General features: G+C 47.6%; 1 pseudogene; it reads right to left on the bottom strand.

The window, feature by feature from the left end:
• Window positions 1–326: 326 nt before the first annotated feature.
• On the bottom strand, window positions 327–2,838 carry LOC121143255 (annotated as a pseudogene).
• Between the last annotated feature and the right edge of the window lie 3,381 nt (window positions 2,839–6,219).

Below are 6,219 nucleotides of genomic sequence, written 5' to 3'. Positions count from 1 at the left end.
TCTATGCTATAAAAACAAAAAAACAAAACAAAACAAAACAAAAACTTAGCTGGGTGTTGGTGGCGCATGCCTTTAATCCCAGCACTCAGGAGGTAGAGAGAGGCTGATCTCTGTGAGTTCGAGGCCAGCCTGGTCTACAGAGTGAGTTCCAGGACAACTTCCAAAGCAATACAGAGAAACCCTGTCTCAAAAAACAAAAAAAAAAAACCAAAAAACTATTATTTGTTATTATTCTATTTCATGTGCATTGGTGTATGTATGTCTTGTGTGAGAGTGTTGGATCTTCTGGAAATGGAGTTACAGACAGACATGAGGTACCATGTTGGTGCTGGGAATTGAACCTGGGTCCTCTGGAAGAGCAGTCAGTGCTCTTAACCGCTAAGCCATCTCACCAGTCCTGAAGGCATTTTCTTAATTATGGTTCCCTCTTCTCAGATGACTTAGCTTGTTTCAAGTGGACATAAATTATCTAACACCTGGAGCTAAGGGCCCAGGCCTTTTCTGGCCACCTGCAGGGCACATGGGCCCTTTCTTTTCTGAGATTAAGATCTTGGTCTTAAACCCTTTGCTGGGATCCAGCCAGTTTACAAAAGAATCCATTCCTTCTGCCAGCAGGCTTGTGTTGTAAGTGGAGGATTTATACATATTAAACCATGGCTTGGCCTGTGGGCTAATGCCATAGCTGGAAAGGCACACTGTCACTGGGTCAGACCCAGGGGCAGGTGTGATGAACTCGCATAATGGATTGTAAAGGTATCTGTGAGAAAATACCATTGTAATGTTCTGTCCAGGAACCAGATCTCAGTGTCATTGGGTTTCCCATGTTTGCAAATGAGTCAAGCCTTCCCATCTCTATTGAAACTTAAATATTACATGTCGAGACGGGGCAGGGGGGATCAGGGTGAGTCTTCTCTGCCTGGTTTTCATTGGCTTCATGAGTTTCAGCCCCCAGGTCTGCCAGAGGTGGTGCATGGAAGACGTGGAAGAGTCGAGTCAGTTTGGCAATCTCATTATTCCTATGCCTCCCATTGGAGCAATGTGTTCATCTATGGTCACAATCCGTGCAACGTGAAAATTGTCAGTCATCTGTTGAATGAAAGTTTTCTGACCCAGGGGAAGTCCCACCACCCTGGAGCCCCAAATAAACACACAGATGCCATATTAAATATGAACCCATTGGCGATGACTAGGGCTTCTTATTGGTTAGCTCTATCTTAATTATTAACCCATTTCTATTAACCTAAGTATTCCATGTGGTCTTATCTTACTGGAGAAGGGTCCAGACCTCTAACTCCTTTGGCAGCTCACATGGTGACCGATAAGCATCTCCGCAGAGAAGAGGAGCAATTTCCCGTTTGTTCCTGCTTATATCCTGATTCTGCCCAGCTACATCACTTCCTGTCTGTCTGTACAGACCTCCACACCTCTATAGTTAGTTAGTGGCAAGTTTGCCCAGCTATGTCACTTCCTGTCTGGCCGATCAGCCAATCAGTGTTGTTGAGAGAAACACATACACAGAAGAGCACTGTCACCACATCTTTGGGTGCCGCACAGCTGTTGTTTTCTTTCCTTGAAGAGATCATACGAATTTCAGCTTTTCTGTTACGGTCACCTCTGCCACACCCGGGATCTCTCCAGGCTGCAGGCATCAGCGTCCTGGGGTGGGGGCTTGCTGCCACCTTGCAGAGAGAGCAGCGTCCCCTCCATGGCTTGCACCCCTGCTCCTTGATTGCAGGACACAAAACACCAGTGCCCGTATGATGAGCTCACCTCTCAGATAAGAGAATCCATGGGAACCATTTGGCCTGGTGCCAGGCACAGAAGACATGCAGAATGAATGGCAGCCCGGGGGTCACCCTGGCATTTCCTCACAAAGACGTGCGCTGTCTGTCCCAGCTGCCGGACAATGCAGTGGGGATGAGGACTGCGATGAGCTGCCATCCTCCTCAAGCCTACACTCCACCCAAGGAAGAAAGACGTCCATAACGTAATTCCAAAAGCAGTACAGAGTCACATGCAACACTCACCAACATCCACAGCATGTTTTAAAGCCTACAGTCTGAAAGTCTACTTATTCATTATTTTATTATTTGTGTGGGGGGGGTATGTGCACTTGCGTAGGTCAGAGGACAAGATTGGCAGTTGGTTCTTCTCTGCTGAACTAACAGCTTTGGGTGAACCACCACCCCGGATCCTGCTATAGGAGCACTGGGATTACAGATGTGCATCATCAAATATGTCCTGTTTGTGGGAGAGGGGCCAAGGTCTCACAATGCAGTCCTGGCTGTCCTGGAACTCAGTATGTAGACCAGGCTGGTCTTGAACTCATAGAGAGCTACGTGCCTGAGTGCTGGTATTGACAGCAAGGTGCATCGCCATGCCAACTTTTTTACTCCTGTTCCAGGTCTCAAACTCAAGTCAGTCATGCTTGATTCACTGAGCCATCTTACGGTCCTTTTTGCTGGTTCGTTTTAAATAAACACAGCCTGCACTAGAAAGTTAGTCTGGGAGTCATATGCACACAGAAAATGGGAACAAGGGTTCACTGAACAATTTGTCTTACTTACTTTTCTATTGCCATAACAAAACACCATGACCAAGACAACTCATAAAAGAAAACAGCTAATTTGGGGCTCGTTGTTCCAGAGAGTTAGAGACCATGACGGCATGTGGCAGCAGGTAGGCAAGCATGGGGCTGGAGTGGTCGCTAGGGAACACATCTGGTGACAACACTGTGAGGCAGAGAAACACTGGCTTTTCTCTGTTTTTAACTTTTTAAAATATCTTTTAGCAGGGCATGTTGACACACTCCTTTAATCCCAGCACTTGGGAGGCAGAAGCAGGTGGATCTCTGTGAGTTCAAGGCCAGCTTGGCCTACAGAGTGAGTTCCAGGACAGCCATGTCTACACAGAGAAACTCTGTCTCAAAAACAGCACACACCCACACACCTTTTTCAAGCATTTATTTTTATTATTTTATTATGTGTAGATGTGTGTGTGCATGAGGGTATGTGCACATGAATGCAGTGTCTTGGAGGCGTTAGATTACCCTGGATATATATGTTCACTTTTTGTTTGTTTTTGTTTTTGAGAAGGAATCTCTCTATGTAGCCCAGGCTGTCCTGGAACTCTCTATGTAGACCCGGCTGGTCTTGAACTTGCAGAGATCCTTATGCTTCTGCCTATGAAATGCTCAGATTAAAGGCATGTGCCACTATGCCCAGGTACTTACTGATGTTTTATTTATTATTTTTTGTTTTGTTTTTCAAGACAGCATTTCTCTATTATTTTGGAGGCTGTCCTGGAACTCACTCTGAAGACCAGGTTGGCCTCGAACTCACAGAGATCCGCCTGCCTCTGCCTCCCGAGTGCTGGGATTAAAGGTGTGTGCCACCAACGCCCGGCCTATTTATTACTTTTTATCCTATTTTATTTTGTTTTATGTGTGTGTTGCTGTTTTGCCTGCATGTATGTATGTCTGTGTACCGCATATGTGCCTGATGCCCTAGGAGGCCAGAAGAGGGCATCAGATCCCCTGGAACTGGAGTTACAGACAGCTGTGAGCTATCACCTGGGTGCTGAGAATTGAACTTGGCTCCTCTGGAAGAGCAGCCAGTGCTCTTAACACTGAATCATGTCTCCAACTCCTTCTATTCCATTTTATTTATTTAGTTTTTAATTATTATTTATTTTTAAGTTTAAATTTAGATTAGAAATTTATTTAGTTTAGTTTTGTTTTGTTTTGTTTGAGACAGGGTTTCTCTGTAGCTTTGGAGGCTGTCCTGGAACTCACTCTGTAGACCAGGCTGGCCTTGAACTCACAGAGATCTGCCTGCCTCTGCCTCCCGAGTGCTGGGATTAAAGGCGTGCGCCACCAACGCCCGGCTTTATTTAGTTTTTTGAGAGAGGGTTTCTCTGTGTAGTCCTGGCTGTCCTGGAATGCATGCTGTAGACTAGGCTGGTCTGGAACTCACAGAGATCCACGTGCCTCTGTCTCCTGGGTGCTAGGATTCAAGGTGTGCACCACCACCACCCAACCCACTTGGTTTTTTAAAAGTGGTCAAGAGACTATTACGAGATGAGCTATGTTCCTTGAAAAATTAATAGTTAAAGCCCTTCATAGTCCTCAGAAAAAAAAAAAAAACAACCTGGCAACACCTTGATCTTGGGATTTTACCTTTCATCACCATGAGTCAAATTCCTATTGTCTAAGCTACCCAGCTTGCTATGTTTTCATTATAGCAGCCCTAGCAAAACTGATACACCCATCAGATTGCTTTTGTGACTCACTATTGGGCTGTAGCCTGAAGTTCTCACACCATAAAGTTGTCCCCCACCCCAGTGCTTTCCTTCACTTCATCATTGCGGGCACTGGGTGGGAGGCGGGGCCTGGAGGGAAGGCGGGGCGATGAATTGCCATGCAGATGGGTGTCATTAATGAAAGCTGGCCTGACCCTACAATCACACAATCTCTAACGAGTTGCGCCCTAGTCACCCACTGTATCCCAGTGCCCACTGCAGCACAGCGCCTTTTGTCTCTCCTGTGGTCTTCAGACGGGAGAGCCTGGCTTCCACTACCGTCTGGGGACATTTGTATGTACAGTGGGCACCTGGAAACACATAGAAAGGGTGTGTGCCAGGAGTTCCCTCGCATTCATACCTCAGTGTAAACATTACTTGCTGGACCAGTCTCTGGACAGACTCCTGCCTGCCATCCCCTGCTTGCATAGAGGTACACACACGTCTTCTAGGCTCTGTCTTTGGGGCTACGGTATTTCCCTTCCCCAGTTCAAGAACCTCTGGGTGAGATGGAGAACCTACTTTCCTAACCTAACATGCATTCTGGGCCATAACAATAGTGTCCGGGGCTGGAGAGGTGGCTCAGTGGTTAGGAGCTCTGACTGCTCTTCCACAGGTCCTAGATTTGATTACCAAGACCCACGTGGTCGTACACGGCCACCTGTAACCCCAGTTTCCTGGATGTGAAGCCCTCCCCTGGTGTCTGAGAGGACCAGGCTTCCTGGTGTCTGAGAGGACCAGGCTTCCTGGTGTCTGAGAGGACCAGGCTTGCACGGGACACACATGCATGCAGACAACATATCCACACACATTAAAAACAATCACATAGGCCAGGCGTTGGTGGCGCACGCCTTTATCCCAGCACTGGGAGGCAGAGACAGGTGGATCTCTGTGAGTTCGAGGCCAGCCTGGTCTACAGAGTGAGTTCCAGGACAGCTAGGCAGGACTGTCCAGAGAAACCCTGTCTTGAAAAACGAAAAACCAAACCAACCAACCAAACAAACAAACAAAAAAACCCAATCAAATAATATGCGACTGACTGGGGGTGGGGCTCATCTGGCAGAATGCTTGCTTGACATGCAAAAAGCCCTGGGTTCAGTTCTTAGCACCATATGAGCCCAAGCCCAGCACTGGGGAGGTGGAGGCAGGAGGGTGCAGTTCAAGTTTGCCCTTAGCGCCGGGAGGTGGTGGCGCACGCCTTTAATCCCAGCACTCGGGAGGCAGAGGCAGGCGGATCTCTGTGAGTTCGAGGCCAGCCTGGCCTGCAGAGTGAGTTCCAGGACAGCCTCCAAAACAATACAGAGAAACCCTGTCTCGAAAAACCAAAAAAAAAAAAAAAAAAAAAAAAAAGTTTGCACTTAGCTATGTGCAATCTCAAGGCCAGCCTGGACTAACAAGCCCTTGTCTTAACAACAACACCGACAACAAATACCCCACCAAATAATGAAGCAACAACAGCCAAGGTGCCTGCTGTTTACTGCGCCCCAGCATTGCTCTAAGCCAGTGTTCATGCTCTATTCTCACCCTGCATGGGCTAACTTGCCCTGTGTGCCCCATTTTACAGATAAAGAACCAGTCGGTTCTTAAGTTAGCACCTTGAACACAAAGAACCCAGCTCAGAGTCCACACCTATACCACATGTGCAGTTTGTTCCTACCGCCTGCTGACTGGCCCGTCTATGTATGCCCATCTATGTACAGCGCCCAGGGAGGGCAGGAGAAAATCAGTGCAGGCACCAGGGGGCAGCATAAGACTGCCTTTGGCTCTTCAGCCAGGCCCTGAAAAAGGGGAGAGCCAAAAATTCTAAGTTGACACACACAGCCACCCAACACCATCCTTCCACACACCCCTTGGCTATCAGGTTTGGGTCCCTTACTATCCTCCCCCAGCGAAAACTACAGAACAATTCTCTAAATTCTT

This window comes from Mesocricetus auratus, unplaced genomic scaffold (assembly GCF_017639785.1).
Source record: "Mesocricetus auratus isolate SY011 unplaced genomic scaffold, BCM_Maur_2.0 Super-Scaffold_100011, whole genome shotgun sequence".
NCBI classification, from domain to species: domain Eukaryota; kingdom Metazoa; phylum Chordata; class Mammalia; order Rodentia; family Cricetidae; genus Mesocricetus; species Mesocricetus auratus.
This window is presented reverse-complemented; position numbering and strand designations above follow the sequence as displayed.